This window comes from Meriones unguiculatus, chromosome 10, assembly GCF_030254825.1.
Source record: "Meriones unguiculatus strain TT.TT164.6M chromosome 10, Bangor_MerUng_6.1, whole genome shotgun sequence".
Classification (NCBI taxonomy): Eukaryota; Metazoa; Chordata; class Mammalia; order Rodentia; family Muridae; genus Meriones; species Meriones unguiculatus.
The window spans coordinates 94,012,387-94,037,105 of NC_083358.1; positions in this window are offsets into that span (position 1 = coordinate 94,012,387).

Below are 24,719 nucleotides of genomic sequence, written 5' to 3' on the forward strand. Positions count from 1 at the left end.
AAGAGGAACCCTTCTCCACTGCTGGTGGGAATGTAAACTTGTACAACCACTCTGGAAATCAATCTGGCGTTTTCTCAGACAACTAGGAATAGTGCTTCTCCAAGATCCAGCCATACCACTCCTAGGCATATATCCAAAAGAGGCTCAAGCACACAAAAAGGAAATTTGCACAACCATGTTTGTAGCAGCTTTATTTGTAATAGCCAGAAGCTGGAAACAACCCAGATGCCCCTCAACTGGAGAATGGATGCAGAAATTGTGGTACATCTACACAATGGAATATTACTCAGCAATGAAAACTAAGGAAATCATGAAATTTGCAGGTAAATGGTGGGATCTGGAAAGGATCATCCCGAGTGAGTTGTCCCAGAAGCAAAAAGACACACATGGTATATACTCACTCATATAGACATACAACATAGGACAAACCCACTAAAACCTGTGCATCTAAAGAAACTAAGCAAGAGAGAGGTCCCTAGCTAAAATGTCCAATCTCTATCTGGAAAGGCAAAGAGGATAGACATCAGAAGAAGAAGAAAACAGGAAACAACCTAAGAACCTACCACAGAGGGCCTCTGAAAGCCTCTGCCCTACAGACTATCAAAGCAGATGCTGAGCCTGATGGGCAACTGTTGGGCAGAGTGAATGGAATTTTATGTAAGAACTGGGAAATAGTGAGAGCTGGAGAGGACAGGTTCTCCAAAAGGAGAGCAACAGAACAAGAAAATTTGAACACAGGGAACTTCCCAGAGACTCATACTCCAACCAAGGACTGTTCATAGAGATAACCCAGAACCCCTGCACAGATGTAGCCCAGGGCAGTTCAGAGTCCAATTGGGTTACATAGTAATGTGAAGAGGGACTGCCTCTAACATGAACTGACTGGCCTGCTCTTTAGTCACCTCCTCCTGAGGGGGAGTAGCCTTACCAGGCCATAGTAGTGGACAATGCAGCCACTTTTGATGTGAACTGATGGACTAAGATCAGAAAGGAGAGGAGAACCTCCCCTATCCGTGGACTTGGGGAGTGGCATGCATGCAGAGGGAGGAGGGAGGGTGGGGTTGGGAGGGGAGGGAGCAGGAGCTTATGGGGGGATGCAGAATGAATAAAGTGTAATTGATGAAAAATTAAAAAAAAAAAGGAAAAAAAAATAATTTAAGAACCTTAAATGACTTTCAAAAGTGGAGGAAAACTTGGAGTTAGTAAATTTACATGGAGCACGTCTCGCCCCTGGGGGCAATGGTCTCCTGAACCTACTCAGACCTCAGACACCACCACTGCTAGTTCTAGAACTGATGCAGGATGTTCCAATGAGGGGTTTAAGGCTTCTCATAATATTTCCTATAAGCCCACACCTGTTTGTTTTTATCCCACATTTTTATTCATTATTAGCCAGATAGAGCCAAGTAATTGTGGTATTGATACTTGCTTTTTTGCTCAATGCTGGAATGCTAGTAAATTAGCTAGCTAGTTACTCGCATGCCTCGCTGGGTGCCTGTGCCCGTTGATGCCCCTCACGCCATGACTCTCTTCAGACAGAAAAGTGATCTTGGAATATCAGCCGCCATTGTTACAGCCATCTCATTGGCGGCTGTTGGGGCTACCACCATGGCACTAGCCAGGAGTCACTGACTGCTCAGACCCTGAATAACCTTTTAGCCAATGTAGCTCATGCCTTACATGTATAAAAAGGAATTAATGCTCAACTAAAAGGAGGCTTGATGGTGTTCAATCAGAGGATTGACCTCGTGCAGGAGCAAATTGATACCCTATGGCAAATCGCTCAACTTGGCTGTCAATGAAAGTATGCTGGACTCTGAGTCACTAGCCTACAACATGAGAATTTTCCCTGTGCTGCAAATCTGTCTAAACAATTGTCTAGCTATATTTTAGGTAATTGGACTGGAGAATTCGATACTACGATGGAGCAGCTGAGAGTGGCCATTGTCACGGTAAATTCTACCAGAGTGGACGCAGGACTAGCCACAGGATTATCATCATGGATTGCTGCAGCCATGAATCATCTGAAGGAATGGGCAGGCATGGGAGTGTTAGCAGGCCTTCTGGTGTTGGTCTCCTTGGTTTGCCTGTGGTGTATATGCAAGATCAGAATCTCACAACAGTGTAATGCAGCCATGATCATTCAGGCCTTTACAGCCATTGAAGCAGGACAGTCTCCCCAAGCATGGTTGGCTACCATTAAGAGCTAAAATGTTAAGCTCAGGATGCGAGGCTAAGCCTGCACTCAGGGTCAGCTGCTTTGGACCCCGAGAAGAGCATGTCTGATTGCATGTGGGTTGATGCCCCAGGTCCTGCCTCTGAGAAAAAGGTATTGGACAGGTCTGATGCTCTTTGGGTGGATGACACCTAAATGAACATCAGTACAAAGTCCCAATCTATTTCTAGTATCAGAGATCAGACCTCTACTCTTGCCTGATGCGTCTAAAACAAAAAGGGGGAACTGTAGAGAGCTGCGTAATGCTATGCCTTAAAGATGGAGCTGGTTTATGCCTTCCACCTTCCCGATGGTGAGTGCTCTCTGTCACGAACAACTCCACATTTGGCTAAGGCTGAGAATCTGGCTTGCTTCCATGTATGTGGACCTATCTGCATTGCCCACGTGGCATGCTGGGGTTGGCTACCCAGAGGCTATTTAAGCTATGGGCTGGCTTTCCCCAGGGTCAGATGATTGTTCAAGGTTCCTGAATAAACTGCATTGAAAAAAAAATTTTCTTATTTATTACAATTTATTTACTTTGTATTCCAGTTCTGGCCCTCTCTCTAGTCCCCTCCTAGTCCCACCCTTCTTCCCTCATCTCCTCCCATGCCCTTTCCCCAGTCCATTGATGAAGGTCCTCCTCCCCTTCCTTCTGACTCTAGCCTATCAGGTCTCATCAGGACTGGCTGCATTGTCTTCCTCTGTGGCCTGGTAAGGCTGTTTCCCCCTCAGTGGGAGGTGATCAAACATCAGCCACTGTATATTATTTTCTTGATTGCATCTATTAGAAGGGAATCTCCTCTTCTAAATTTCTAAAATACCATAAAGTATATGGCTTTGTTGAGTTTATAAGTTCTTTAACCTTTCATTTGTTTTTACATTACCCACAGAACATTTCTTTCAAGCACAGATTTCACTTATTTGACTATAATGATCTATCACATCTTTATAGGATCAGTGGTATACATGTTCCTTAAGAAGTGTGAGACACTATTGTTGAATGCTTATAAATTCATTTTGTTTTTTTTTCTATCTTTGATACTAGCATTCTAAATTAGTAACTGAGGAACATTTTTCTTAAAAGTAAAAATAACAAATATAAATGTGTTCTTTATTTCTGAAGCATTCTCCTCACAGGACTCATTTTTCTTTTCTCTAGACCATTTCAGAAGGATAAGGTATGCTAATAATTGTATCTCAAAAAAAATCTTTAAGTCAATGTAGAAGTTTGGCTTTAAGAACAAAACTTGCTGTGATTATGCTATAGTATTGCTCGTCATTAAGAAATGTTAGTATCCTAGTTACTCTTGTATGACTGTGATAAAACGCTAGTAACAAGGAAAATTTAAAAAAGAACATGTTAAATTTTTAGATTATGATTCCAGACAGTTAGATTTCATGACGGCAGAATAAACTAAAGTCTGGATAACAGGTGCTGCAGATAGCTCACATCTTGAGCTACAGATAGAAGGCAGAGAAAAAGAAACATGAACATTGAAAATGTTTTAATATGTCAAAGCCTGGCCACAGTGACACATTCCTCCAACAAGCTCACACCTACTACTCCTTCCCAAACAGTTCTACCATGGCAGATCCAAGTATTCAAACACATGAGCCTATTTGGACTATTCTCACTTAAACCACAACAGTTATTTTGTTCTCTGATTTAGATCAGTTATGATATGTTGTCATTGCATTTCTCTATAGAGAAGCATGAGATTTGCAAGTCCTAAATATTAACTGTGGTTAGAAAATGGATTTTAATTTAAGCCACATTAGTTTATGTATGTAGTTATTACAAAATTTTCATAATATAAATAATTTTGTAGCTTTCCTCATGACTATACATTTTAATGAGTGATAAAATAAGTAATACTTAGCTGTATTTAATCAAAATCCATCTTTTTGTGCTGTCTCCTCTGACTTTTCACTGAATTATATATTAGAAGCTGGTGATACAGTATCTGATGCCATCTGCTGCACTGGCAGAAACTCAACATTGTGACAACAATGTCATAGCAAACACAAAGACAGATAGATTTAGGGAAAATGAAATCACAGTAAAAAGGAAATGTTTAAGCAATTAGGAAATGTGTCAGAGTACACTTACTTAAAATGTGAAAGGTAAATGAATCTTGGCTTTAAGCATAATAGAGTTTTGTCTTACTAGCCTTTTCTTCAATGGCAATGTTTAAAATGGATCATAACTATCTCATTTAATTCAGAATAATATTAAAAATATTTTCCTCACTAGAGATTCTTTATCTACTCTATGCTTCTTTAGTTCTATCTTCTGTTGTATTTTTTCTTATTCATTGAAATCAGAATTATCATTGTGATTACTTTATATTCAGACTATTAATAAAATAATCTCAAATACTTTAATAGTTATTTTACATATATTCTGTGTCAAGTAAGAAATAATGAGTAAATATAGTATATTGTAAGACGTAATATTTTAATGTCATAAAAAGCTACCAAACTTTATTCCAACGTGTCTGCCTACTTTTTCATACCTACTAGCAATTAATGAGATTACTCATCATTTCACATCCTTTCTATACTGATCATTATCCACAATACATTTTATATATTCTAATAAGAATAGAATGGCATGTCATTACTACCCAAATATGAGTTCTCATTTAAAATATAACACTGAATATTTTATTTGCTTATAAGACATTTTCATAATTTCTTTAAAATGAGGATCTTTTAAATTCCTTGGGGGTTCTTTTGCTTTTGCCTTTTATAGATTATATTTTGTTTTATTGTATGGACATGAGTGTTTTGCCTGTATGTATGTCTATACAACACGTGTCTGATCCCAGTGGAGGCCAGAAGAAAGCTCCAGATCCCCTGGAACTGTAGTTGTAGATAGTTGTAAGAAGCCAAATGGATGTTGGGAATTGATCCTAAGTACTAGGAAAGAACAAAAAGTGGACTTTAATGTTGGGTCATCTCTCCTGGGCCCCTGATTTGCTTCTTAAATATCTATGAGATATATTATTGTTGAAGTTTTAGAGTTTTTTATATTGAGGTAATGATCATTTACTAGATATGTTTTTGCAAATAAATTCTTCCTGCTTGTGTGTCATCACCTCAGTCTCCTGTCTTTTACTTGTCCAGAAAGAAGTTTCTGAACTTCATAAAATTAATGTCTTTTATCAATCATAACTTTATTATTGTATCATTAAATTCATTACAAGCAATATACTATCTATTTAATTATTTATTATTAAACAAATGCCTTAGAGTTTAATTTTTACATTTTAATCCCTTCCTCTTTTGATTTGTTCTTCTCTTATATATTATGATGGTTTCTACTTCATCCACCTCCCCTTGTCTCTGCCCCCCAACCCCTGCTATCTCTCTAAGTCAATCCTCCATTTCCCTTCAGAAAAGAATGGGCCTCCCATCGATGTCAACCAAGTATGGCATATCAAGTTGCGTTAAGACTAGGCACTTCCTTTCATATTCAAGCTGTACAAGGCAACCCAATAGGAGAAAAGGTTCCCAAGAGCAGGCGAAAAAGTCAGAAATTGCCCTCTTTCCTACTGTTAGGGGTCCCATAAGGAGACCAAGCTATATAACCATAGCATATATGTAGAAGCCCTAGGTCAGACCCATGAAGGCTCCCTGATTGTTGGTTCAGTATCTGAGCCCTTAGGACCCCAGGTTATTTGATTCTGTGGTTTTTCTTGTGGTGTCTTTGACCCCTCTAGCTTTTACAATACTTCCACTAACTCTTCTGTAGGATTGCCCGAGCACCATCTAATGTTTGGTTGTGGGTCCCTTCATCTGTGCCCATCATTTTCTGGATGAAGCTTCTCAGATGACAATTATGCTAGGATCCTGTCTATGAGTATAACAATACAATTATGACTCTTTTCATTATTTTTTTTCCAGTCATTCTTGTTTCAATCCAAGGTCCATGAGCTACCCAGATTATAGTTCCTGGCTCAAGGAATTGTAGCAGTGAGCTGTCTTTCATAGCATTGCTTTCATACTGACCACTTCTCGGCATATAACCAAAACATGTTCTGTATTACCACAAGGATACTTGCTCAACTAAATAAATAACAGATTTATTTATAATATCTAGAAACTGGAAACAACCTACATGCCCCTCAACTAAAAGAATGGATAAAGAAAATATGATTGATTTACACATTGGGTTATTATTCAGTTATTAAAAAATCTTATGTAAGAAGTGGGAAATAGTAAGAGCTGGAAAGGACGGGAACCACAGAAGGAGAGCAACAGAGAAAATTTGAACACAGGGAACTTCCCAGATATTCATACTCTAACCAAGGACTATTCATGGAGATAAACTAGAACCCCTGCACAGATGTAGCACATGACAGTTCAGTGTCCAGGTGGGTTACATAGTAATGGGAAGAGGGGCTGCCTCTGACAAAATCTGATTGGCCTGCTCTTTGATCACCTTCCCCTGAGGGGGAAGCAGTCTTACCAGGCTACAGAAGATTACAATGCAGCCACTCCTGATGTGATCTGATAGACTAAGATCAGAAGGAAGGAGAAGAGGACCTCCCCTAGCAGTGGACTTGGGGAGGGGCATGTGTGAAGAAGGGGGATGGAGAGTGGGGTCAGGAGGGGAGGAGGGAGGGGCTTATGGGGGGATACAAAGTGAATAAAGTGTAATTAATAAAAATAAAAAATAAATAATAAATAATAATACCATGAAATTTGTCAACAAATGGATGGAACTAGAAAAAAAAACATCCTGAGTGAGGTAACTCAGACCAAGAAAGATAAACATAGTGTCTATTCACTTCTAAGTGGAGATTAGCTGTAAAGTAAAGGATAATTATGTAACAATGCACAGACCCAGAGAGGCTAAGTAACTAGGGAGGCTCACTATGGAACATATCAATCTCTCTGGAAACTCAAAATAGAATACAAGTCATATATGAATTGGGGGCAAGTGGAAATGGGAACTGAAGGAATCAGATGGAAGGAGGATGGAGGGAGAAAGGGATGGGAGAGACAACTGGAATTGGGGCCATCTCAGGGATAAGCTAAAAGCCTAGTGCAATACCAACTCCCAAGAATGTAAGAGAATGAGTCTAGCTAAAACTTCTAGTAACAGGGAATATGGAGCCTGAACCAATCATCTCCTGTAACCAGGCAAGACATCCAGAGATTGGGACACCAACCCCACCCTCAAAACCTTCTACTTAAAAGTTTTCCTGTCTGCAAGATGGTCTGAGGTAAAGGTGACAGAGTCACAGACATTAATCATTTTTCAGGGGAGTTAGTTTTTGATGACTACTTTAAGACACAGAACTTAATTCATCTGCATGTAATGTAGCTTTCTATGGGGATATCCTATTATTTGAGTGTCCTGTATTAAAAAATAGTGTTTTATTCCCCATAAAAATATCTTATAAATTATCTTCCACCTATTTCAAAAGTCAGTAAATTGAAGATGGATCCAAGATGGTAGCATTGAGAAGACACTGTGTCTGATAAGCAGGACAGCATTGACTGTACAGCGACCAACAGACCGGATTCTGGGCCATAAAACACCAGCAATTGTGTTTCCCAGGTGAGAAGAAACTACACAGTGTGGAAGCAATTGGTCAATTCTCAGGTCACCCAGCTAAACCCTGGAAGAGTTCCTGAGTCACAGCAGGTGCTCGGTCACCAGCCTAGAACCACATGCCTGTGTGCTCTGATCACCATCCCAGACTGAACTGTGGGCCCCACAACACCAGAGACTGGGTTTTCCAATTGAGAGAAAAACCCATGGTGAAGGAAGCAATCAGGACTGACCTCAGGTCATCCAGACAATCTCTGGAGAAGGTGCCAGGCTCCAGCATATGCTCAGCTTCCAGCCCAGAGACCCGTCCTGTCAGACTCATCCTCTCAGACAGAACTGTGGGACCCAAGGAACCAGAGACTGGGATTCCCCTGTCTGGAGGAAATTCCCAAGGTGAGAGAAACATCAGGTCTGACCTCAGGGCACTCAGCCGAAACCCACCTCCTGAAAAGTTCCTGGGTTCCTGCAGGCTCACAGGTGACCAGTTGCCAGTGTGAAGCCACTTGCCTGTGCCTGTGTGCTCTACTCTCATCTCAGACTGAACTATAGACCCCAAAACACCACAGACTGGCTACCCCTGTTGGGAGGGAACCGCACGTTGGGAGAAACATCAGGTCTGACCTCAGGACATCCAGCTCCAGAAAAGTTTCTAGGTTCCTGCAGGCTCCAGAATCTAGCCTCCAGGTGAATGCATGAGTGTTGAGTTCACCTTCCACTGATTACCACTTGGGTACTGGGACACAGAGCTCCAACTTCAGATGCACAGAAGCCTAGGATTCATAGTATTAGCCTCAGACACTGCACCAAGGCTCAACCTGTCTTTCTAACTAAACTGACCAAATTGCAGGACTCCCTGCTTCTTCAGAAAGGCTGCACTCAGCAAACACAGTGTATGAGCAGCAGCACCCCAATAAATTCAGAGCAAGAAACCTAGTGGAAGGGCAGCTATCTCCAGGACTTCTTCTGGTGAGAAAAGAGTCCCCACTGACTACCAACTATCACAGTTACAACACAGGTCCATACACTTGAGGTGAGCTGTGGCAATTTCTGAAAACACCAGCTATTTGGTGACCATACCCAAAAAACAGAGAAGGCCTCCTTCAGGAAAAAAAAAAAATCTTCCTGCCAAGAGGATTCTCCCCACCCCAGAAATCCAGGAACCAGCAGAAACTAACAGCCAACTGAGAAAGCCAGATGGGTAGAGGTCAGCGTAAAAACACAACCAACAAAAACCGAAACAATATGGCATCTCCAGAACCCAACTATCCCGACACAAGTAGCCCTGGAACGCTATCTTAAGTGAAATCCAAGAAGATGACCTTACATCTATGCTTATAAAGAGGATAATGGAGGAAACAAATAAAATGTGTAAAAAAAAAATACAGGAAGATAAAGTCAAACAGATTATGGCCATCCCTAAAGAAATGGAGGAAGATAAAGTCAACAGAATATGGCCATCTGTAAAGAAATACAGAAGGATGCAGCCAAACAGTTTGTGGCCTTCAGAGAGGAAATAATATTAAGTCATTAAAAGAAATAAAAGAAACAGAGGTATGTTCAAACAAACAGGTGTCAGTCAGACAAGTGAAAGAAATCAACAAAATGGTTCAAGACATGAAAATAGCATAGGAAAAATTAAAGAAAACACAAACGGAGAAAATCATGGAGAGGAAGAACTTAGGGAAGAAAACAGGAACTACAGAGGTAAGCATAACCAACAGACTACAAGACATGGAAGAAAGAATCTCAGGTGTGGAAGATACAATGGAAGAAATCAATATATCCATCAACAAAAATATTAAATGTAAAAATTCCTGACACAAACCATCCAGACAACATGAAAGGTCAAAACCTAAGAATAATAATAGAAAAAAAAATTCCCATCTCCAAGGTCCAGAAAATATTTTCAACAAAATCATAGAAGAAAATTATGCCAACTTAAAGGAGAGGCCTATAAGAACACGAGGCCTACAGAACACCCAACAAATTTGACCAGAAAAGAAAATCCTCCCGCCACATAATAATCAAAACATTAAGTATACAGAACAAAGAAGAATACAAAAAGCTGCAAGAGAAAAAGGCCAAGTAACATATAATGGCAAACCAAACAGAGTAACACTTGACTTCTCAACAGAGACTATGAAAGCCAGAAGAGTGTGGATGGATACATTACAGACCCTTAGAGAACGCAGATGTCAGCCCAGGCTATTATGCCCAGCAAAACTCTCAGTGCTCATAGATGGAGAAAACAAGATATTCAATGACAAAAACAAATTTAAATAATACCTACCCACAAATCCAGTGTTACTGAAGATACGAGAAGGGAAAATACAACACAGGAAACCTAACTGCAGTCAGGAAAACAGAGGAAATAAATAAACACACTACAGCAAAACTGAAAGTAGAAAGGCACACAAACATACTACCACAACTAACAGTAAAATTTAAAAGATCTAACAACCACTGGTCATTAATCTCTCTCAACATCAATGGACTCAACTTTCCCATAAAAAGACAAAGACTAACAGGACAAGTTAATAAATAAGACTCAACAATCTTTTGCATAAAAGAAATACGCCTAAGTAAAAAAGATAGACATTACCTGAGAGTAAAGGGCTGGAAGAGAGTTTTCCAAGCAAATGGACCCAAGAAACAAGCAGAAGTAGCCATTCTAGTATTTAATAAAATAGATTTTCAATCAAATTTAATCAGAAGAGATGGGGAAGCTCACTTCATACTCATCAAAGGAAAATTCCAACAAGAAGACATCACAATACTGACCATCAATACCCCCAATACAAGGGCACCACATTTGTAAAAGAAACATTAATAAAACTTAAACCACATGTAGATCCCCACACGTTAATAGTGGGAGACTTCAACATCCCACTGTCAACAAAAGACAGGTCAACTAAACAGAAATTAAACAAAAAAAAAACAATGACCCTAACAAAGGTCATGAGTCAAATGGACCTATCAGACATCTCACCCATTCACTTCATCCAAACACAAAATAATTTACCTTCTTCTCAACACCTCATGGAACTTTCTCCAAAATAGACCATATAGTTGCTCAAAAAACAAGCCTTAACAGATACAAAAAGATTGAAATAATCTTTTGTAACCTATCTGACCATCATGTACTTAAGCTGGACATCATCAACAACAGAAATAGCAAAACGCCTACATTCACATGGAAATTGAACAACTTGCTACTCAATGACATCTGGGTCAAGGAAGAAATAAAGAAAGAAAAAAAGACTTCCTAGAATTTAATAAAAATAAAGGCAAAACATACTGAAACTTATGGGACACAATGAAAGCTGTGCTAAGAGAAAAGTTCATACTTAGTGTGCCTTCAAGAAGAAATTCGAAATGTCTCATGCAAGTACATTAACAGGTCACATGAAAGCCCTACAAGAAAAAAAAAAAAAAAGAAGAAGAAGAAGAAGCAGACACACCCAAGAGGAGTAGAGGGCTGGAAATAATCAAAATCAGGACTGAAATCAATAAATTAGAAACAAACATAACACTGGTTCCTTGAGAAAATCAACAAGATAGACAAACCCTTAGCCAAACTAACTAAAAGGCACAGAGGCGATAACCAAATCAATAAATTCAGAGATGAAAAGGAGGCATAACAGCAGACACTGAGGAAATCCAATCATTAGGTCTCACTTCAAAAGCCTATACATGACAAAATTTGAAAATATATGTGAAATGGACACTTTTCTTGATCAATTCTGCTTGCCCAAGTTGAATCAAAACCAGGTAAATAAAATAAGTCATCCTATATCCACTAAGAAAATAGAAACTGTCATCAAAATCTCCCATCCAAAGAATTCCCAGGACCAAATAGTTTCAGCACTGAATTCTAACAATACTCTTCAAACTTCCACAAAATTGAAACAGAAGTAACATTACCAAACCCATTCTATGATATTCTATCAGTCACCTTGATACCTAAACCTCGCAAAGACCCAACAAAGAAAGAACATTTCAGACCAATCTTCTTCATGAACATTGACACAAAAATACACAACAAACCGAACACAAGAACACATCAGTGATATCATCCACTATGGCCAACTAGGCTTAATCCCAGGTATGCAGTGCTGATTCAGTATACAAATTCCATCAATGTAATCCACCATATAAACAAACTGAAGGAGAAAAAACACATGATCATCTCCTGAGATTCTGAAAGAGAATTTGATAAAATCAAATATTTGTTTATGTTTAAAATCCTGGAGAGGTCAGGAATAAAAGGCACTTACTTAAACTTAGTAAAGGCAATATACAATAAGCCTATATCCAACATCAAACTAAATGGAGAGAAACTTAAATCAATCCAACTGATACCAGAGACAAGGCAAGACTGCCCACTCTATCCATATCTCTTCATCGTAGTTCTTGAAGTCCTTGCTAGAGCAGTAAGACAAATAAAGGAGGTGAAGAGGATTCAGTTTGTAGAGCAAGGAGTCAAAGTATCATTATTTGCAGATAATATGATATTATACATGAGTGACCCAAAAAATGCTACCAGGGAACTCCTACAGCTAATAAACACCTTCAGCCAAGTGGCTGGATACAAAATCAACTAAAAAAAAAAAATCAGTATCCCTCTTGTAAACAAAAGACAAAAGGGCTGAGAGAGAAATTAGGTAAACAACATCCTTCACAATAGCCACAAAGGTCATAAAGTACCTTGGTGTAACCCTAACCAAGCAAGTCAAAGACTTGAATGAAAAAAACTTTCAGTCTCTGAAGAAAGAATAGAAGATATCAGAAGATGGAAAGATCTCCCATGCTCATGGCTTGGCATTATTAGCATAGTAAAAGTGGACATTTTACTAAAAACAATCTACAGATTCAATGCAATCCTATCAAATCACCAACACAATTCTTTACAGAACTTGAAAGAAAAAGTCTTAAATTCATATGAAATATTAAGAAACTCAAAATCGCTAAAACAATCCTCTAAAAAAAGGATCTTCAGGAGGTATCTCCATCGCTGATCTCAAGCTGTACTATAGAGCAACAGTAATAAAGACTGCATGGTACTGGCATAGAAACAGAATGGTGGATCAATGGAATCGTATAGACGACCCAGACATGAACCCACACACTTATGGACACCTGATTTTTGACAAGGATGCCAAAACCATACAATGGAAAAAAGATAGCTTCTTCAACAAATGGTGATGATCTAACTGGATATCTACATGCAGAGAAATGCAAGTAGATACATACTGATCACCCTGCACACAACTAAAGTCCAAGTACTCAAAGGCCTCAATATAAAACCAGATACTCTAAATCAGTTAGAAGAAAAAGTGGGTAAGACCCTTGGACTCCTTGACACAGGAGACAATGTCCTGAACAGAACAGCAACAGCACAGACTCTAAGAGCAACAATCAATAAACAGTACCTCATGAAACTGAAAAGCTTCTGTAAAACAAAGGACACTGTTGTCAGAACAAAACAACAGCCTACAGATTGGGATATGATCTTCACCAACCCTATATTTGACAGAGGGTTAATATCCAGAATATACCAAAAGGCAGAGAAACACTAAAAGAAATGCTCAGCATCCTTAGTAATCAGGGAAGTGCAAATCAAAACAACCCTGAGATTTCACCTTACACCCATCAGAATAGTTAAAATCAAAGATTCAAGTGACAGCACATGGTGGAGAGGGTGTGGAGAAAGGGGAACCTCCTCCATTGCTGGTGGGAATATGAACTTATACAACCACTTTGTAAATCAATCTGTTGCTTTCTCAGAAAATTAGGAATAGTGTTACCTCAAGATCCAGCTGTACAACTCGTAGGCATATATCAAAAATATGTTCAAGTATACAACAAGAAGATAATCAAATAAGTGAAAGATTGTGTCTTATTTTTCCCTCTGTCCTTAGAAATACAAAAAGAAAAAACAAAAACACTAATATTTATTGTTGAATGTTAATATTTTTACTATTGATTTACCTGTCAGTTAAACAGTGGTTATTCATAAACCAGCCAAAATCACCACACTAGAGGCTAGGATTTATTTAATTAACCTAGATCACAATGTTGGCAACAGGACTTCATCCTAAACCCCAAGCCCACATAGCTTCCTGCCATTCAGATTTTACCCATTATACTTGCTTTTAGTCATATCTTAGATCCGGTTCATCTCTCTTCCTGGATTCAAGTCCTCTCCTGCCTAATCTCTCCTCTCCTATTACTTACACTCTTTTCTTTCTCTTTTCCTCTTCACCACCCTATTCTCTCCATTTCTCATTACTGGCTGGTTATTTCATTGACAATACAGAGAACAAATGGTGGCGTGTTTATACAAACTTGAGACAAGTGTTGCTTAGAATAAGCATCACAATGCAATATCCTGATTGAAACCATATAGTGGGATAGAGAAATCATAATGTGAATGAACAATAGTAAATTGTATACATTCCACAAGAAGATTATACCAACATTTCCCCCTTTCAATAAAAGGCTCCTTTTCTTTCAATACAATAATAATTATAATAGTTATGAAAACTATCAGGTAAAATTTACTTGTGCAATGTCCAGTCTATGAGTATTTAGCAGCTTAGGAGAACGTATTTTATTATCCTATCTTGACAAATTTGGAGGTGTATACCTAAATTAACTTTTATCCTTATTGGTATTACCTATATGAAAACATTTTCTTAAATTCTAAACAACTTAAACTCAATTGTGGAGTTCTAACTATTTGGTCTTCAGCCCCACCAGAGATTTGAGAAGGAATGAAATTAGTTACTGGAGTAAATAAGGAAGTACGTATTAGCAGGTTCCAAGAAAAAAAAAATGACAGAGACAGTTTGCTGCCTGAACAGTCACTCAAAACTTTCTATAACGTTGGGGCATCATCTTCAGCCATCTGGCTCAGTATATTTGACAGACATATATGTAAAGCAGAAACTATTTAGGACTTGCTTACCCTGTCTTGGCAGAGTTCAGCAGTCGACTTGTCCTGCATTTAAGCCTGCCCATTTTTGGCAGAATTCTGTCTGTCCTGAAACAAGGGCATTTTATTTTTGCCTGAGTGGCTCATTTGCCACATTTGATGCCATCTCCATATGGAGGCTCTTTGATGCTCATTATTGTCTTTGAAGTAGGCTGGGTGCTGCCAGGAAATGACCTAGCTCATTGTCAAAGAATCTTTAAAATAATAAAGACATTTTAAAATGTCGTATTCTGTAGGTCTCTGAGGTTTTTGAAGACTTACCTATCTTTATATCATCATATTTATCTGTTAAACCTCTGATGTATACTCCTGTGAAAAATTAGACTACTGTATGATATGATATGAGTTAATTAACTAAAAACTAATTTGCATTACCTAATATCCTTATCTTATTTTCTCTCTGAAAAAGATCATTAACAACTTATAATGATCTCCCAATGACAATGAACATGCATAGCCCCAGAAAACAACCAAAAACCTACCCAACCCCTCTTAAAGAAAATGGAAAGTCTTTCTCATGAAATTTTTTCTAGCTGACTTTTTGGACATGCGGAAATCCTTTTAGAAGCCCAAAGGAAATTGGAAAAGAATGGTTAATTAAGCAAGCATTAACTTTTGTGGTCCAGTTTTTAAATGTTGAGAAAATTCAGGCTTAACCGAAGTCCTGTTTGGAACAGTCTAAAATGCTGGACCAATTGAGATTAATAGCTTTCTTCAAAGCTCTCTTGGGAGCAGACTTTGATGAGAAACAGCAGTTGAGGCAGGAACAAGCAGAATACTGGAACATGCAAGATGCTGGATCAGCTGTGTCAATGTCTCGCCTGTTGGAAGGATGATTCTGTCAGGTTTGATCCAGCGTCTCCACTGTCCATTCCTTTTGTTCTGCAAAGATATCATTTCTCATAAGAATTATACAGTCCTGATATTATAAATGTATGAGATGTGCATGATGAAACTAAACTGTAAACCAATTTTACCTTTTTCAATTAAAAGAATGGCATAAAAAATCTGAGGATATTGTAGCCAAGGATTTATTGGCCATGTATTGTTGAAGTTCTGGCTGGAGACATTTTTATGTCTCAGTCAGTTTCAGAGTTGTTCCCATGTGAAAGGATCATTAATTTATGTTAGTTGTTCTGTTTAGTCTTCTTGATTTATCTCTTCTTGTGTGTGGCCAAGATCTTCAGGTGGTCTTCCTCTGTCATTTTTATTTTTATTAGTTTTGATGGAACCCATAATTTCTCTTCTCCTGTATGAACATATGAAAAAAACCTCTTCCCCAGTGTAACATTCCTTGTTCACCATTTTGCAATTAGGGCCTTTACTGGTACTCTAATTCAGCAGTCCTTTTAAATTCCACTGTGTCTTTGAAGGTGTGCTACTTATCTCATTTAAACATTTTAAAATTTATGAATAACTATTTAATCTATTTGGGGGAGATTTAAATTACAGGTTTCATGTCATAATTTCTAAAATATTATTGAATTTCAATGGATATACATGCTGAAACACTATCAGCCCCAATTTTCAAGGGCAACTCCAAAAAGTTCACCATCTCTAAAAATATGTAACTTTAGGATCATGTTCTCCAGAATTTAAGGCAAAAGCCTTAAGGCTAGCTAAGTACGATCCTGCGGATTAGCCAGCAGCATCCCTTTAAAACGTCTTCATATTTCTCCCCTAACTTTCCTCAGTAATAGAGTGTAGCCTATAATGTGAAATAAAGTCTTTCCTCCCCTAAAAAAAAAAAAAAAAATACTGAGACAGTCACGTATCCGAAATGGAGAATTTGGGCCTTCTAGCTATCTGACTTGCTGTTACCACAGAGGGAGAAAATGTCCTGTCTCACATAACTCACGCCTCTCGTCCTCTTCCACCACAGAAGTAGTTCTTCCCTGACTCAAGACACTTTGGGTTCAAGAACTTCCATTTGTTTTCATTGTTACCCATTTCAGATATACGATGTTTTGGGTCTCAAATTCCCACATTACCCTTTCTTATAAGCAGTTGGCAACTGGGCTGCTGCCAGGAGCATCTTCCAGAAGAAAAACTAAGACTGGAGTTAAGGGTTGAGCAGGGCTCAAGCTAGAGGCAGGTCTTCCTCTACCTGGAGGTCCACCGAGTACCTTGTCCAGGGAGGAAACTGTCTCCTGGTGGGTGAATTTAAATCCGCAACCTGTCTATGTAAAATTCACACAAGGACAGGACTAGGGACAAGGCCTGTGTTCTGGGGTTGACAACCTAAACCCTGACATTTGACATTTTTTTAGCAGTCTCCAGCCTCCTCGAGAGTACTAACCTTCAACCAACATTTTCCGTTACCAGGAGAGCTATCAGAAGTTGCCTCATCTCTCCAGCCCTAATATTTTTGTTGTTGTTGTTGTTCACTTCAAAAGCTGTTCTAGCTGATGGAGGCTCCTGAGGAGTATCCCTTCTCAGAGGAACTGTGTCATGCCATATTCCCTGCCATTTCTGATTTCTGAGTCATATTTCTGAGTGCTGGCATTTTTCTTTTTTAAGTGACACAGAAAAGTGAAGCCATTTACAAAAGAAGTTTTGTCAACTTCTAACTCATTTCAGATTGGGCACAAAGAACGGCATTTCCTCGGATTTCTGGATCCATATTCATAATTCTCTGGCTGTTGAACACCTTGGCCAATTCTTTAGGGACTGGATGGAGTGGAGGTCCTTTGAGGTCAAGGATCTGCATCTTCCCCTCAACAAGGAGTGGCTGGGGGTCTTGGTTCAGCAGCTACATGTCTGTGGGAGGTGTGCTCCTTGAAGAAATAATAGGGATTTAGCAGCTCTTAACTGAAATCTTAGCTTTTTACCAGTTTCCCTCCTGGCTGTCTCCTCCCTTCCACCTTTCATGCACTGTGATGATCTGGTGGACATCTGTCACCTGGAAAAATGCCTCCTCTAACTACAACCTCTTTTTTTAATTAAATTTTTATTTTCATATATTAATTACAGTTTATTTATTTTGTATCCCAGCTGTAGCTTCCACCCCCTTTCCCTCCCCATTTCACCCTCCTTCCCCCATCAACTTTCATGCCCATTTCCAAGTCCAATGATAGGGGAGATCCTCCTCACTTTCCATCTGACCCTAGCTTATCAGGTCTGATCAGGATTGGTTGCATTGTCCTCCCCTGTGGCCTGGCAAGGCTGTTCCCCCCTCATGGGGAGGAGATCAAAGAGCCAGCCACTGTCCGAGACAGTCTTTGTTTCTCTTACTAGGGTACCCACTTAATCTCAGTTTAATCACTTTAATCTCAGTTCTCAGGGCACTGAGGCATCAGGATTGGGAGCGTGAGCCCTAACTAGCTTATCCAAAAAGAATTGTTCTTGAAAAGAAAGTTATCTATGGTTTATAGACCTGCCTTATGGGCTCTGTTTTTAATAGAAACTGGTATGAACACTAACTTAAGTAAGTAAATAAAAACATAACACTTAACTAGGTCTATTTACTGCTTTTTTTTATCTAATATCTTATTTAACCTGTTACAAAAAAAATAATGTCTAAACATACATCTATATATTATACATTTGATTATCAGATACAATATATGTCATACATAATGTATAATATATAGTGTGAATATCATTAAACGTACTACATACCAATACTATATATTAGGTAAAATGTGTATACAGACAATTATTATACATCTTAGTCACTATTCTGTTTCAGTGATGAAACTCCATGAAAATGGCAACTATAATAAAAAGAAACATATAATTGGGGTTTGTTCAGAGTCTCAGAGTTTTAGTTCGTTATCATCATGGTGGGAAGCAAGGCAGCATGCAGGCAGACATGGTGCTGGCAGGTAGATGAGAGTTCTACATGTGGATTGACAAGCAGCAGAAAAAGAGAGATAGGGCTCTGGGCCTGACTTGAGCTTCTGAAACCTCCCCTCTCCCCCAGTGACACACTTCCTCTAACAAGGTCACACCTATGCCCACAAAACCACTGTCCTAATCCCTCTCAGATACTGCTACTCCCTAATGCATTGAAATGTAAGAGCCTATGGGGTCATTCGTATACACAACATCACAACATACAAAATGTAGTAAGTAAAATGATGTGTCTATAAAAACATAATAAATTTTGCAATTTACTAAAAAAGGAAAAATATAATTTTACCTCATATAGTTTTGTTTCACTGTAAGAGATACTTGCAACCCACCAGCAAAAACTTCAACCTAAAATTTACCCTACCAACAAGGTGTACAGGGCAGTAACCTCCTCCATCTCCTCCCGGTACCACCCAATCTCCCTTTTCTCCCCCTATGCCCCTTCCCTAATCTATCAGGTCTGATCAGGGCTGGCTTCGTCATCTTCCTCTTTAGCCTGGAAAGGCTACAACCCCCAGGGGGAGGTGATAAAAGACCCAGCCACTGAGTACATGTCAGAGACAGCCCCTGTCCCCCCTTACTAGGAAACTGAGCAACATGGGCTTGCTCTGAGCAGGAGATCTAGGTCCTTTCTATGCATGGTCCTTGGTTGATTCATCAGTCTCTGCAGGACCCCCTGGGCCCAGGTATTTTGGCTCTGCTGATTTCCTTGTGGAGTCCCTGTCCCCTCCAGGTCTTTCTATCTCCCTCTTCTTCCATAAGGTTTCTTGCATTCTGCCCAGAGTTTGGCTATGAGTCTCAGTATCTCCTTTGCTACCCTGATGGGCAGAGTCTTTCAGAGGTCCTCTGTGGAAGGCTCCTGTCCTGTTCCTTGTTTTCTCCTACTTCCGATGGCTATTCTGTTTACCCTTCTGAGTGAGGTTTCAGCCTCTTCCCTAGTGTCCTCCTTGTAGATTTTAGTATGTTTATCCTATGTTATATGGCTAGTATCCACGTACACATGAATGCATACTCTGTGTCTTTCTGCTGGGTTATGTCACTCAGGATGATCTTTTCTAGTTCCCACCATTTGCCTGCAAATTTTGGCTCAGCCATTAAAGGCTAGGCTCACAAACAAAAAATAAAACCCAAATCTAAACAGTAAAAATTTCATTAAAATTTATGAAATTTTGGAAATCGAAGTCAGATTAAAATTTTTGTTATACCAGAGGAGATGATATCAGGCCCTTTAAGAATGTTCAGTTGGGGGAGAGTACATGGATTCGTAATTAAGAGTGTGTCCTCGAAAGCATTCGATTAATGAAGTTGTCATTGACACAGTGAAGAAATGTCATTGTGACTCTTTAAAACAGCACTTGTTTATGATCTTTGTAAACTTTTATATAAAACATGTAAATAAATAGAGCATCACAGATAAAATGTCACTGTCTATTTTCATTTTTATAGTAGCTGGAGCCTTGAAACAGTTCAGTTTTTAAATAAAAATGTACAAATGATTATATTAGTTTCTTGGGCGACCATGACTAAGTGTCCCAACTTGGGTGGCTTAAACCACAAAAATCTCTCAGTCATGTCTGGATGTGGGAATCCATAATTAGCCATCCGCAATGTTGCTTCCTTCTGCCCTCTGTGACGTAGGATCATAGCCAACTTTCTGATTTAGATTTCACTGTTTCTTATAAAACGGCTCTTTTGTAAAACAATCCTATAGTGCAGTGTGATAACCCTTACTAGGCAAGAAGATTGTAATTGCATTCATACATTAAAATTAGTAAATAATTCAGTTGTAAGTTTTAATTTATCATACTCACTGTACAAATGCTATTTAAATTCATGACAATTCTCATTATGCATTGGCTTCTGTTTTGTATGGTAATACTCTAATATAGCTGGAACATTATAAAACCATAATTAAGATTTATTTTAAACTCACATTTGTGAAAAACATGCTGAATAATTATTAAATATGAAAAGAGAAATCAATGTTATGAATACTCTTTAATAATGATTTTGTGAGCTGACACAAGGTAAGAAAATGAGCTGATGCAATGTGAGAAAATTGGTATTTGTTATATATTTTCCCCCAAAACCCAGAAAAGTAAAGACATGCTGTTTTTGAAATAGTATTCAATTAAGTTATTTTAATTAAAAAGTATATCTAATTAAGCTAATTAAGGCCATACACAACTGGACACTTTAGAAAATGAGTAGGTACATACAACAAAGGAAAAGAAATAAAAAAGTAATAATTTTTAAAAATAAGCATATATGAAAAAGAAGACACTAAAAATAGCGGAAGAAAATGGGGCTTGTGTTTGAAGTTTAAAAGCTCATTACATAAAATAACTTGTAAGTTTCCTTCATAGTAGCCGTTCTTAAAATTTCCCTTTAAGATATGAACCAAGCTTTACATCATTGCAGAAAAACCTATAATATTTTACTTTCCATTTTTAATACTTAGAAAATATTCACTGAGTGCACTTCAGTGAAAGTTGTGTTTCATCTCACAGATGAAGTTGGAATAGAATACTTCCTGTTAGAAGGAAATTACTTCATTGCTGTATCACCAATCAGTCTGCCAAACTCCGTTACCTACTAACATTAAAAACGCAAGTAATACTGAGCTTCCATAGGCTACATCTGAGCAGAGGTTCTAAGTTATATGCATAAACAGTCCTTGGTTGGAGTGTCAGTCTCAGAAGAGACCCCCTATGCCCAGACATTTTGGTTCTGTTGCTCTCCTTGTGGAGCTCCTGTCCTCTCCAGGTCTATTATCTCCCTCTTTTTTCATAAGATTCCCTGCACTCTGTCCAAAGTTTGTTTATGAGTCTCAGCATCTGCTCATATACCTTGCTGGGTAGAGTCTTTCAGAGGCCCTCTGTGGTAGGCTCCTATCTTGTTTTCAGTTTTCTCCTTCTTCCAATTTCCAATGTCCATCCAATTTGTCTTTCTGAGTGAGGATTGATCATCTTAGATAGAGTCCTCCTTCCTGATTGGCTTCTTTAGGTGTACAGATTTTAGTATGTTTATCCTATATGATATGTCTAATGTCCACTTACAAGTGAGTAAATAACATGTATATATTTCTGTTTCTAGGATACCTCACTCAGGATAATCTTTTCTAGATCCCACCATTTGCCTTCAAATTTCTTAATTTTCTTGTTTTTAATTGCTCAGTCATATTCCATTGTATAAATGTACACAGTTTCTGAATCCATTCCTCCATTTAGGGACCCCTGTTCAGATGTAGCACATGCCAGCTCAGTATCCTAGTGGGTTTCCTAGTAAGGGGAACAGGGCCTGTCTTTGATATGAACTCAGTGGCTGGCTCTTTGATTGCCTCCCCCTGAAGGGAGAGCAGCCTTGCCAGGCCAAAGAGGAAGACAATACAGCCAGACCTGATGAGGTTAGGATCACTTTGAAGGGGAGAAGGATCTCCCCTATCAGTGGACTTGGAGAGGGACATGGGAGGAGATGAGGGAGGAAAGGTGGGACTGGGAAGGAATGAAGGAGAGGGCTATATCTGGTATATAAAGTGAATAAACTTTAATTAATATAAAAATTAAAAATTATAAAAAAGAAAAATATGCTAGTAAAAGTATATGCTAGTAATAGTGTAGCAATATGTCTGAATTAAAATATTTTCATCTTGGAGTAAAGTCCCCAGGAATGAAGATCTTTACAAGTTCCAGGAACCACTTAAAAATTACAAAATTTGGGAGGTAATATGACAAGGAGAGGACAGGAGCTCCACAAGGACCAAATATATCTGGGCATTGGGGCCTTTTATGAGACTGTTTCTCCAACCAAGAACCATGCATGGATATATCCTAGCACCCCTGCTCGGATGTAGCCCATGGTAGCTCAGTATCCAAGTGGGTTTACCTAGTAAGGGGAACAGGAATTATTTCTTACATGTATTCAATGACTGGCTCCTTTACTGCCTCCCCCCTCCCCCCGGGAGGAACAGCCTTGCTAGGACACAGAGGAGAATATGACAGCCAGTCCTGAAGATAACTGATAAGCTAGGGCCAGATGGAAGGGGAGAGGGACCTCCCTTATCAGTGGACTTGGAAAGTGGCACAGAGGAGATGAGGGAGGGAGGGTGGGGTTGAGAGGGAATGAGGGAGGGGGCTATGGCTGGGATACAAAGTAAATAACCTGTGATTAATATAAAAATGAAAATTAATAAAAATTAATATATATATGACAAATTTAAAGGGAAATATTTATACAACAGGTAAATGGTATGTATCATCTTTATTTACTTATTACTGTACATTTATAACTATACATACTGAGTAGCCTGTATCATACATGCTGAACAATGTGGATTGTGTATGCTTTAATAAGCCTTTAACACTTTATTTTCTAAAAGCTATAAATGAGTTATCAATTTAAAAGTTGAATAATTTGCATACAAAGCAACACAAAATGAGTAGCACAACAAATTACTCTGGTTTGTAGAACCTGTAAATAATCTGCTCATATGCTGTGGGGAAAGACCAGAGTCTTTTATACACAGCACACGGGGGTAGCCAAGACAAATGTGTAGCATTAGATGGAAATCAATCGTGTTTGAAAAGAAAATATGGATAAGATTTTTATCATTATGGAGATATAAGTATCTAAAAAATTTTATCTGTGAACTCACAAACTGGATTTTAATAGAAAAATATTAAGTACTATAGTCTCATCAGAGCCACGATTTATTTTTCATTTTCCTCTCAATGTCCATAGTCACAAAGCCACAGAAAGACAGCCTGTTTCAGTCATTCTATAGGCTGCCATTATATCAGGTTAAATTTTTGAATTCATTGAATTTCTCTCCCTCTTTAGCTATATGAGTTCGGGATCTAATACAGAATTTAATTATGTATGTTACAGGAGTTTTTGAAGTAGATAAATTTCCTAGATCACCTCAAATGAAAACATTAAATATGAAATCCCATGCCAGCTAAAAATATATAAATCATTTTATTCCTTTAAAATAAGCATTAAATACTTTCATTGTAAATATTCAGAGTATGAATTATGTGTGTCAGTTCTTATAAGAAAAATAAAAGCAGACAGAAATAAATTTAATTTTACATGTAGTATTTATTATGTACACATGTGATCCCATACTATTTAACAAATACAAACAAAATATTCAAATACAATAATGTCTATTAGTTTATAAATAAATTATTCTAATATTAATTATTTACTAAAATAAACAATAAAGAAAACTTCATTATTTCCTGACACATATTTAAATACAATGGAAGGGCAGGCTAAAACACAGATTAACTTATTTTGATGGATTTTTACTTTTATCATAATACCAGAGGAAGAAACATGATTTAGTCATATAATTTTATACAAAATTATTGCTAGTGTTTAAATACCAAACTAAAAGTTTTTAAGTCATTTTAAAAGAATTATTAAAATTAATGAATGTTTAACTTCCCAAAGTAAGATATGATTCTAAGTATTTATATGAAACATGAAAGAAACTCATAGGACATCATCATATAATGTTAAACTTTTATGTGTGATTTACCTTGCTAGTACTTATTCAGTAGTACAGTATAAAAACATGACTAATTTACTGGGATGATATCAGAACACAGATTCAGACCATGTATTAACCAAAAGGGCAGGAAACATCACATGATCGCATGTAAGAACACAAATATTAACTCTGAATTTTAAGTCTGACTAGATTAAAAATCGTCCTTACAAAGATTTTACTATGATCACTTGCATTTTTCTTGAAATATATTTCTAAATTAGAACACAAATAAGATATTTTTATATATTTTTATTTTTATTAATTACAGTTTACTCACTTTGTATCCCCCCTGTACCTCCCTTCGTTCTCCCCTCCCAATCTCACCCTCATTTCCCTCTTCTCCACTCGTGTCTATTGATGGGTGAGGTCCTCCTCTTCTTCCTTCTGCTCCTAGTCTATCAGGTATCATCTGGAGTGGCTGCATAGTCTTCCTCTGTAGCTTGATAAGGCTGCCCGCCCCGTAGGGGGAGGTGATCAAAGATCCTGCCACTGAGTTCATGTCAGAGACAGTCCCTGTTCCCATTAC